Source organism: Heterodontus francisci, chromosome 2 (genome assembly GCF_036365525.1).
Source record: "Heterodontus francisci isolate sHetFra1 chromosome 2, sHetFra1.hap1, whole genome shotgun sequence".
In the NCBI taxonomy this organism is placed as follows: domain Eukaryota; kingdom Metazoa; phylum Chordata; class Chondrichthyes; order Heterodontiformes; family Heterodontidae; genus Heterodontus; species Heterodontus francisci.
In genome coordinates this window covers 71,206,546-71,218,073 of record NC_090372.1, presented here as the reverse complement: position 1 = coordinate 71,218,073, position 11,528 = coordinate 71,206,546, and positions in this window count along the sequence as shown.

Sequence of the window (11,528 nt, the reverse complement as noted above, 5' to 3'; positions counted from 1 at the left end):
TCCCCCTCTCTCTCTCTCTCTCTCTCTCTCTCTCCCTCCCTCATTCTCTCTCTCTCTCTCTCTCCCTCCCTCTTTCTCTCTCTCTCTCTCTCTCTCCCTCCCTCCCTCTTTCTCTCTGTCTCTGTCTCTCTCTCTCTCTCCCTCGCCCCTCCCCCCTCACACAGACACACCGCTTGCAGAGTTCTCCCAAACAACCACTTCCCCCAGATAGCAGCATTAAATGAGTAATTCACTTTCATTCGAGTCACGAGGACGCTCACCTCCGTGCCGCCAGCTTTTTAAAGACACAAATCTGAATACACTTGAGTGACACTGCCCACCAAAGATTGCAAAGACCTGGTAAGATCGCTATTAATTAGATTTACATGTATGCTAAAGTGTGTTTAACGTATGTAAATGGCAATACTGTCGCGGTGGTGCAGAAGTGCCGCCAGGGCACTTTGCCTGTTTCGACAGAATCAGAATGCAGCATTACGGCATCGATTCCGTGGCGATCGAATCTACACCGATTCTCTGACCCCCCACCACCTAAAAACCCGCCTTCCAGAGGGGCACAAATTCAGTCCATACATTACACAGTCCTTATGGATGGTGAAATCCTTTGTGGTTAAGCGTCACAAACTCCTCCCAGTTGCAATGGGTTGATCTCCCAGATCTTTTCAAAAATGAATGCCCTGCTCACTCACTACTCCAAGCATGTCCATCCTGGACATCCATGAATAAGGGGTTTCCTGGTGATCCTGCTGGTCTTCTACTTCTACACAAGCTTCAACTCTCAAAATAGTTTCAAGTCTTTGCAGCCTTTCACTATATCAGGCTTCCAAGAGCAGGTGTTCTCTCTCTCTCTCAAGGCCACCACTGCTGGTTGTTTTCCTTTCTCACAGCCTCCTGGGAGGCTGCAACTTCTGAGTTCCCTTCTTACAGTCTGTCTGCCTTCAGAAATTCTGTTAAATTTATCCGGGTTCAAAAGTCAATAGCTTATTGTACAGTTTCAATATGCAGAGTCCAGAAATCTGGTTACATAAAGCCCCTTGGGTCTTCCATTGTTCCCAGATGTTAACAGCTGCCTGGTACATTTGCTTCTTCCGAATTGCTGACTCATTGTTTTACAACCCGAAAGTTTGGGAGGACGAAACCCATTCTTCAGATGTTAGCCTTGCAGTCTTTATTTTTCAAAAGGATGTCTTTGATCTGTTCTCTGTTGTTCTGGTAACCAAGACTTCTGTCTTGTCCTTTCGCAGAGTGGATGTGAGGTCACCTGACCTTCTGGACTCCATCTTGAACATTTAAAAATCACAATTTTAAAAACATAATCATATTACAAGGTCCAGCATTCATAACACCAACCATCTTCAGCTACTTCACCAATGACTTTCACTCCATCATAAGGTCAGAGTGGGGATATTCACTGATGGGATTTCACAGTGTTCAGTAACATTTGCAACTGCTCAGATACTGAAGTAGTCCATGCCCACGTGCAGCAAGTCCTGGACCATAGTGGGGAAATGGTGGTGTAGTGATAATGTCACTGAATGAGTAATCCAGAGGCACAGTTTAATGCCCTAGGCACACGGGTTCAAATCCCACCATGGCAGCTGGTGAAATTTAAATTCAATTAATTAATTTTTAAAAATCAGGAATTGAAAGTTAGTCTCGGTAATGGTACCGTGAAACTATCATCGATTGTCATAAAACCCCATCTGGTTCACTAATGTCCTTCAGGGAAGGAAATCTGCCATCCTTACCTGGTCTGGCCGACATGTGACTCCAGACACACAGCAATGTGGTTGACTCTTAACTGCCCTCTGAAATGGCCTAGTAAGTCACTCAATTGTCAAGGACAGTTAGGGATGGGCAACAAATGCTGGCTGTGCCAGTGATGCGCACATCGCATAAAAGAATAAAAACAAAATTCTGGCTTGGGCTGATAAGTGGCAAGTAACATTTGCACCATGCAAGTGCCAGGCAATAACCATTTCCAACAAGAGAGAATCTAACCATCTCCTCTTGATGTTCAACGGTAATACCATCACTGAATTTCCCACCATTAACACACTGGGAATTGCCATTGACCAGAAACTGGACCAGCCATGTAAATACTATGGCTAGAAGAGCAGGTCAGAGGCTGGGAAATCTGAGATGAGTAACTTACCTTCTGACTCTCCAAAGCCTGTCTACCATCTACAAGGCACAAGCCAAGAATCTGATGGAATACTCCTCACTTGCCTAGATGAGTGCAGCTCCAACAACAATCAAGATGCTCGACACCATCCAGGACAAAGCAATTCACTTGATTCATCCACCACCTTAAACATTCACTCCCTCCACTGTGGCTGCAGAATGTGTGACTTGGAGGGAAACTTGCAGATGGTGGTATTTCCACATCTCTGCTGCCCTTGTCCTTCTAGCTGGTAGAGGTTGCGGGTTTGGAAGGTGCTATCAAAGGGGGCTTGGCGAGTAGCTGCAGTGCATCTTGTAGATGGTACACATTGCTGCCACTGAGTGAAGAGTATTCGTCACACTCCTGACTTGTGCCTTGTAGATGGCGGACAGGCTTTGGGGAGTCAGGAGGTGAGTTACTTGCCACAAGATTCCCAGCCTCTGACCTGCTCTTGTAGTCACAGTATTTATATGGCTGGTCCATTTCAGTTTCTGGTCAATGATAACCTTCAGGACGTTGATGGTGGGGCATTCAGCGATGGTACTGCTGATGAATGGAAGGGGAGATGCTTAGATTCTCTCTTGTTTGAGATGGTCATTGCCTGGCATTTGTGTGACATGAATGTAAAAGTTAACTCTGTTTTTAATTCACTAAGTAACAAGTTTTGCATTGCTAAATGTAGATATATTTTGGGGATTGTTAAATTTTAAGTTTCATAATTTGAGTAGCTATTTCCCCACATTGATGGAGGGAAGCAGGAATTGACAAATTAACCCCTTGGGCTCTCAATCAGTACCACAATAGCGTTTGTTTTTTTTTCTTTTAAGCGGGGTACCATATATGTCTTGATGGTGCAAGATTACCAAGAGTGGTTCTTTGAATATAAAATTAAGGAGTTAGAGAGCAACCTTTGGTGGAAAAGTGCAATAGGAGCTCTCATTGTGTTCAGAGTTTAAGTTCTTAACTGTAGACTTCGATGGACATTGAAATCCGCAACATGGTAACAAAATTAAACTTAAGATTTTGCCTTTCACATTCTCAGATTTAACATATTCGGAATTGTTTATTATCTCCCAAAGACAGTTTGCTCGAGGGGAAAAGATATAAGACTTACATCTAAACATAACTGCAAGCATTTCTGTCTCCTTTGTAAAACCACCAAGCCTGGACATAATTTGCTTGTGAAATTGAAATTGATTAGATAAATTGATATGAGTTGCTGTTCAAGCAATCAAGAAGTGAATTTTATCTGACGTTTAAAGGGATATTCAAATTTTATTTTTGAAAATGTCTGGTTTTATTGGTTCCTATCCACTACTATGTTTAAGGAAGACAGTTTTTTGGGGTGAGAAATGTATTTAAACATTGACAAGTCCTGTCAATCAGAGATATTTTGAAAAAGTGGTCCAGTAATTGTTCAAGTAAAATGACAAAAATGTGTGGCTAACTTGGGTTGATTTAGTAACTTTCTTATGTGACAGTGAGCATATTGTATGGATGGTAAAGTTCCTCTATTGTAAAATAATGGGATGTGTAAAATTGGATCAAAGGATTGAGGATATGAGATAGAAATGGGGAAATTACACCACCAATTTTTTCTAAAATAACTTTCCTGGATGATTATGGATGAATTTCAGGAACCTGAACAGGGGTTGGGAAAAGATAACGTAATATATATCAACTGGTCATGATTCATGAAAAAAAATCAATTTGGCATTGATATACATTCTATTGAAAGTCAGGATAGTGTAGGTATTAATTGATAGGTTTATCTTGGAGACGTTTATGTCTTTGCTATACTGAACAATGAGAAAAATGTGGTTGATGCTGTGGTCACTACCTGACATTGGGATTATGCAGAAGGAGAGGATCTTTTGATAGAATAACTTAAAAGCCCAGGAATGGCTTGTATCTGATGTCGTGTGGTATGACAAGGCCACAACATGATGAAGATGCACTGAAGAATGGGTCTCAACCAATGGTCAGTACAACAGCACAACGTTAAATTGTTAATGTGGCTCAGGGGAGTGAGAAAACATTTACAGTGCACTGACATATACTCGACAGAGAAACTGACTATTTAATGAAATAATCAGGATACAGTTAAACACACTGGTACATATCACAGGGATTGAAATTAAAGAGGGACATAGAATTTCAATTTCTAAAATTCAGTGTTGAATTCCTTTGAGTTACAATGAAATTGAGATGACTGAAAGCCGTTGTCATGATCCTTAGTAATAATAGCCACAAGATGGATGAGAAGAGCTGGAGAACTTTTTAAGGCCATGATTTCTTGATAATATGATACACATTAGAATTCTGTACAATGTATTATGATTTTCTGTATCTGTGTCATGATGTGTAATATTAACCAAATTAACCTTACACTAGGCCAGGGATTCTCATACAGGGGTCAGTGAGAAGACTTCAAGGGGGCTGCCAATATAAACCAAAAATACAATCTACCATAACTGCACACTGGCAATTTCACCATCCAAATCGTAATTTGTCCTCCACTTCTGGTGCTGCTGCTGGTAAAATCCAGTTATTCAGCTGATTTTTTTTGCCCTCTTTTGGCCACTGCCTCATCCTGTCATGCACACGCAGTGGTAAACACAACAGCAGCAGCACCACTGATGTTTGTCTGCCTTTGTGCCTGTCATGCAGTAGCATGTTAGCAGCATCGGAGCTGGACAGTAGCCGTGGAAAGAGCAGGTAAGGCAAGTGAGGTGGGCCTGAACTGGGTGTGAGAGAAATGGGTCTGCGCTATGCTTAAGCTTGCAACAGGAGAATGCCATAATTGGTATCCAGTGCTTTGATCCCAGGTGATTTGGCCATGCTTGTGGCAGGGAACGAGTAGTTAGAAAGGATTCGGGGCAATGGTGGGTGTCAGGTTTAGCATCAAGGAGTGAGGCAGATTGCAGCCTTGCTCAATATTGGATATGGTAGCATAGTAGTAATATTCTTAATCCAAAAACCTAGACTAATGATACAGAGAAATGAGCTCAAATCCCACCACAGCAGTTGGGGAATTTTAAATTCAGTTAACTAAATAAATGGGAATAAAAAAAACTAGCATCAGTAATGGTGACTAGGAAACAAGCAAATGGTCAGGAAAAACTCATCTGGTTCACTAATGTCCTCTAGGGAAGGAAATCTGCCATCCATATCCAGTCTGGCCTATATGTGATTTCAGACCCACAGCAATGTGGTGATTCTTAACTGCCCTCTGAAATGGCTTAGCAAGCAAGTTGTAAAGAAGTTGACTCCTCACCACCTTCTCAAGGGCAAATAGGAATGGGTAATATAAGCCTTGCCAGTGATGCCGACATCCTATGAATGAATTGTTATAGAATGGAGCAGTGTTTAATCATCAATGACATCCACTGTAAGTCAGATGTTTGAACCAACATGAGTGACTCACTCCTAATGCATGAGATTCACAGATCTCTTAGTGTCATTATTTTGAGGTGAGAGTGACTGCCTTTGACATCAAGGCAGCATTTGACCGAGTCTGGCATCAAGGAGCCCTAGCAAAACTGAAGGCAATGGGAATCAAGGGGAAAAATCTCTGCTGGTTGAATCATCTTTGTTCTTTGACTGTGAACCTTGTGCTAAGGATCAGTGAACCTTTGTAAAAGGACTCGCATAGTATTTGCATGTAAAGCCAACAAGAGAGAGATGCAAATATAAGATTGATTTTCATAAATTTGTGCTCCTGATGTGGACTTTCACATGCTGGGGACACGTTGAAAATTTGAGCATGAGGTTACTTTGCTTCCCAGGATTTGCTGTCCACTGATTTGAAATTCAGCAATGAACTTCAACTATAAGATGAGCATTTTTGAAATATTAACTCTGTCTATATGTATCAATAATATATTAATGTTAAAAAACTTATATCTGCACATTGGGAAAGCAATAGTGATAGGGGATTCCATAATTAGGATAACAGAAAGGTGTTTCTGCAGCCGCAGACATGAATCCAGGATGATAAAAGCAAAATACTGCGGATGCTGGAAATCTGAAATAAAAACAAGAAACGCAGGAAATACTCAGCGGGTCTGGCAGCGTCTGTGGAGGGAGAGGCAGAGTTGACGTTTCGGATCGGTGGCCCTTCGGAACTGGCGGATGTGGGAGGTGTAGAGGATTTTAGGCAAGTAGAGCGGGGTTGGGGCAAGAGATAACAATAAGGTGTTGATAGGCGGCGCAGTGGTTAGCACTGCAGCCTCACAGCTCCAGCAACCCGGATTCGATTCTGGGTACTGCCTGTGCAGAGTTTGCAAGTTCTCTCTGACCGCGTGGGTTTCCTCCGGGTGCTCCAGTTTCCTCCCACAGCCAAAGACTTGCAGGTTGATAGGTAAATTGGCCATTGTAAATTGCCCCTAGTGTAGGTAAGTGGTAGGAGAATTGAGGGAAGGTGGGGATGTGGTAGGGAATATGGGATTAATGTAGGATTAGTATAAATGGGTGGTTGATGGTCGGCACAGACTTGGTGGGCCGAAGGGCCTGTTTCAGTGCTGTATCTCTCTATGACTCTATACCTAGTGCAAAGGAAGATGGTCGTGGTTGTTGGTGGTGTTACGACCAGGTGAGAAATGGGCCTGGGGGCTCCCTCTCAGACTTTGACTGGTTCAACTGTAACAGGATTTAATTTTAAAAACACTGTTTTTAGCTCCTCCTCAGTGAATCCTTGTTCACTGCTTTCCAATTGCAAGGCAAAGAAATCAATCCAATAGGTTTTCTTAGATTTAAACAAGAAAGGTGGGAAGTTTATTAATGTTAAACTCTAATTCAGTTAATAACTACGAATATGCGACCACTCTAGCATACATACGCGATAAGCACAGATGCAGATAGTCATAGTCATAGAGTCATACAGCACAGAAACAGGCCCTTCGGCCCATCGTGCCTGTGTCGGCCATCAAGCACCTAACTATTCTAATCCCATTTTCCAGCACTTGGCCCATAGCCTTGTATGTTATGGAGTTTCAAGTGCTCATCTAAATACTTCTTTAATGTTGTGAGGTTTCCTGCCTCTACCACCTCTTCAGGCAGTGCATTCCAGATTCCAATCACCCTCTGAGTGAAAAAATGTTTCCCCAAATCCCCTCTAAATCTCCTGCACCTTACCTTAAATCTATGCCCCCTGGTTATTGACCCCTCTGCTAAGGGAAAAAGCTTCTTGCTATCTAACCCATCTATACCCCTCATAATTCTGTAGACCTCAATCATATACCTCGGCCTTCTCTGCTCTAAGGAAAACAACCCTAGCCTTTTCAGTCTCTCTTCATAGCTGAAATGCTCCAGCCCAGGCAACATCCTAGTGAATTTCCTCTGCACCCTCTCCAAGGCAATCACATCCTTCCTACAGGAACCCTCATATGGTAGAGGCAGGAACCCTCACAACATTTAAGAAGTTTTAGTTTTAGAGATACAGCACTGAAACAGGCCCTTCGGCCCACCGAGTCTTTGCCGACCATCAACCACCCATTTATACTAATCCTACACTAATCCCATATTCCTACCACATCCCCACCTGTCCCTATATTTCCCTACCACCTACCTATACTAGGGGCAATTTATAATGGCCAATTAACCTATCAACCTGCAAGTCTTTGGCATGTGGGAGGAAACCGGAGCACCCGGAGGAAACCCACGCAGACACAGGGAGAACTTGCAAACTCCACACAGGCAGTACCCAGAATTGAACCCGGGTCGCTGGAGCTGTGAGGCTAACCACTGCGCCACTGTGCCGCCCATAGTGTTTAGATGAGCACTTGAAATGCCATAGCATACAAGGCTACGGGCCAAGTGCTTGAAAATGGGATTAGAATAATTAGGTGCTTGATGGCCGGCATGGACACGATGGGCTGAAGGGCCTGTTTCTGTGGTGTATAACTCTTTGATTCTATAGTGTGGTGCCCAGAACGGTACACAGTACTCCAGCTGTGGCCTAACTAGAGTTTATACAGCTCCATAATAACCTCCCTGCTCTTATATTCTATGTCTCGGCTAATAAAGGCAAGTATCCCACATGCCTTCCTAACCACCTTATCTACCTGTGCTGCTGCCTTCAGTGATCTCTGGACAAGTACACCAAGGTCCCTCTGACCCTCTATACTTCCTAGGGTCCTATCATCCATTGTATATTCCCTTGCCTTGTAGGTCCTCCCAAAATGCATCACCTCACACTTCTCATGATTAAATTGCATTTGCCACTGCTCTGCCCATCTTACAAGCCCATCTGTATCGTCCTGTAATCTAAGGCTTTCCTCCTCACTATTTACGACACCACCAATTTTTGTGCCATCTGCGAACTTACTGATCAAACCTCCTATATTCACATTTAAATCATTAATGTACACTACAAACAGCAAGGGTCCGAGCACCGATCCCTGTGGTACACCACTGGTTGCAGGCTTCCACTCGCAAAAACAACCCTTGACCATCACCCTCTGCCTCCTGCCACTAAGCTAATTTTGGATCCAATTTGTCAAATTGCCTTGGAACTCATGGGCTCTTACCTTCTTAGAGACAGAAAAAGTAGCAAGAATAAAGGGGAAAAGTTTGAGGCAATAGCTGGGTGTATTTACAGTCCTTTGAGTTCAATGTGGAGTCTTTGGTTGCCGCTAAGTCTTGCTGTTCATTGGGGCCCACAGCATGCTTTAACTTGGTTCGATGTAGCAGTCTTTTCTCTCCCGAGGTTTAAGCAAGTTCAGTGAGTCCGGAGGTTTGTGAGAAAGCGAGAGAGAGCCAGCCAGGGGAGAGGCTGCTTTGTTCCAGGTTCAGTAGCAATCTGCAGTCTGTCTTCAAACTGTCCCGTGTCTAGTTCTAAAAGTTTGGGCCAACCGTTTGGTCATGTGACCAGCTGGTTTAACCACTCCTGTGTTTGTGGATTCTCCATCTTAGCAGACACTTGAATGCGAGCCATGTATACCCAAGTCTAGGTCATTAATAGATCAAGAAAGCAGTGGTCCTAACACCGACCCCTGGGAAACACCTTCCTCCAGTCCGAAAAGCAACCATCACCACAAGGGCAGCACAGTGGTGCAGCGGTAAGCACTGCAGCCTCACAGTTCCAACAACCCGGGTTCAATTCTGGGTACTGCCTGTGTGGAGTTTGCAAGTTCTCCCTGTGACTGCGTGGGTTTTTGCCAAAGACTTGCAGGTTGATAGGTAAATTGGCTATTATAAATTGCCCCTAGTATAGGTAGGTGGTAGGGAAATTGAGGGAAGGTAGGAATATGGGATTAATGTAGGATTAGTATAAATAATGGGTGATTGATGGTCGGCACAGACTCGGTGGGCCGAAGGGCCTGTTTCTTTTTTTAAACTTCATTCATGGGATGTGGGCGTCACTGGCTATGCCAGCATTTATTGCCCATCCCTAATTACCCTTGAGAAGGTGGTGGTGAGTTGCCTTCTTGAACCGCTGCAGTCCATTTGGGGTAGGTAGACCCACAGTGCTGTTAGGAAGGGAGTTCCAGGATTTTGACCCAGCGACAGAGAAGGAACGGCGATATGGTTCCAAGTCAGGATGGTGTGTGACTTGGAGGGGAACTTGCAGGTGGTGGTGTTCCCATGTATTTGCTGCCCTTGTCCTTCTAGTTGGTAGAGGTCGCGGGTTTGGAAGGTGCTTTCAAAGGAGCCTTGGTGCATTGCTGCAGTGCATCTTGTAGATGGTACACACTGCTGCTACTGTGCATCAGTGGTGGAGGGAGTGAATGTTTGTAGATGGTGTGCCTATCAAGCGGGCTGCTTTGTCCTGGATGGTGTCGAGCTTCTTGAGTGTTGTTGGAGCTGCACCCATCCAGGCAAGTGGAGAGTATTCCATCACACTCCTGACTTGTGCCTTGTAGATGGTGGACAGGCTTTGGGGAGTCAGGAGGTGAGTTACTCGCCTCAGGATTCCTAGCATCTGACCTGCTCTTGTAGCCACTGTATTTATGTGGCTACTCCAGTTCAGTTTCTGGTCAATGGTAAGCCCCTAGGATGTTGATAGTGGGGGATTCAGCAATGGTAATGCCGTTGAATGTCAAGGGGAGATGGTCATTGCCTGGCACTTGTGTGGCGCGAATGTTACTTGCCACATATCAGCCCAAGCCTGGATATTGTCCAAGTCTTGCTGCATTTCTATACGGACTGCTTCAGTATCTGAGGAGTCACGAATGGTGCTGAACATTGTGCAATCATCAGCGAACATCCCCACTTCTGACCATATGTTTGAAGGAAGGTCATTGATGAAGCAGCTGAAGATGATTGGGCCTAGGACACTACCCTGAGGAACTCCTGCAGTGATGTCCTGGAGCTCAGATGATTGACCTCCAACAGCGCTAGGTTGCGCAAAATATGACTCCAGCCAGCGGAGGGTTTTCCCACTGTTTCCCATTGATCTCAGTTTTGCTAGGGCTCCTTGATGTCATACTCGGTCAAATGCTGCCTTGATGTCAAGGGCAGTCACTCTCACCTCTTGAGTTCAACTCTTTTGTCCATGTTTGAACCAAGACTGTAATGAGCTCAGGAGCTGAGTGGCCCTGGTGGAACCCAAACTGAGCGTCACTGAGCAGGTTATTGCTAAGCAAGTGCTGCTTGATGGCACTGTTGATGACACCTTCCATCACTTTACTGATGATTGAGAGTAGGCTGATGGGGCGGTAATTGGCCGGGTTGTACTTGTCCTGCTTTTTGTGTACAGGACATACCTGGGCAATTTTCCACATAGCAGGGTAGATGCCAGTGTTGTAGCTGTACTGGAACAGCTTGGCTAGGGGCGCGGCAAGTTCTGGAGCACAGGTCTTCAGTACTATTGCCGGAATATTGTCAGGGCCCATAGCTTTTGCAGTATCCAGTGCCTTCAGTCGTTTCTTGATATCACGCGGATTGAATCAAATTGGTTGCAGTCTGGCTCTGTGATGCTGGGGACTTCAGGAGGAGGCTGAGATGAATCATCAACTCGGCACTTCTGGCTGAAGATTGTTGCAAATGCTCCAGCCTTATCTTTTGCACTGATATGCTGGGCTCCCCCATCATTGAGGATGGGGATATCTGTGCAGCCACCTCCACCAGTTAGTTGTTTAATAGTCCACCACCATTCACGGCTGGATGTGGCAGGACTGCAGAGCTTAGATCTGATCCGTTGGTTATGGGATCGCTTAGCTCTGTCTATCACATGCTGCTTATGCAGTTTGGCATGCAAGTAGTCCTGGGTTGTAGCTTCACCAGTTTGACACCTCATTTTTAGGTATGCCTGGTGCTGCTCCTGGCATGCCCTCCTGCACTCTTCATTGAACCAGGGTTGGTCTCCTGGCTTGATGGTAATGGTAGAGTGGGGGATATGCCGGGCCATGAGGTTACAGATTGT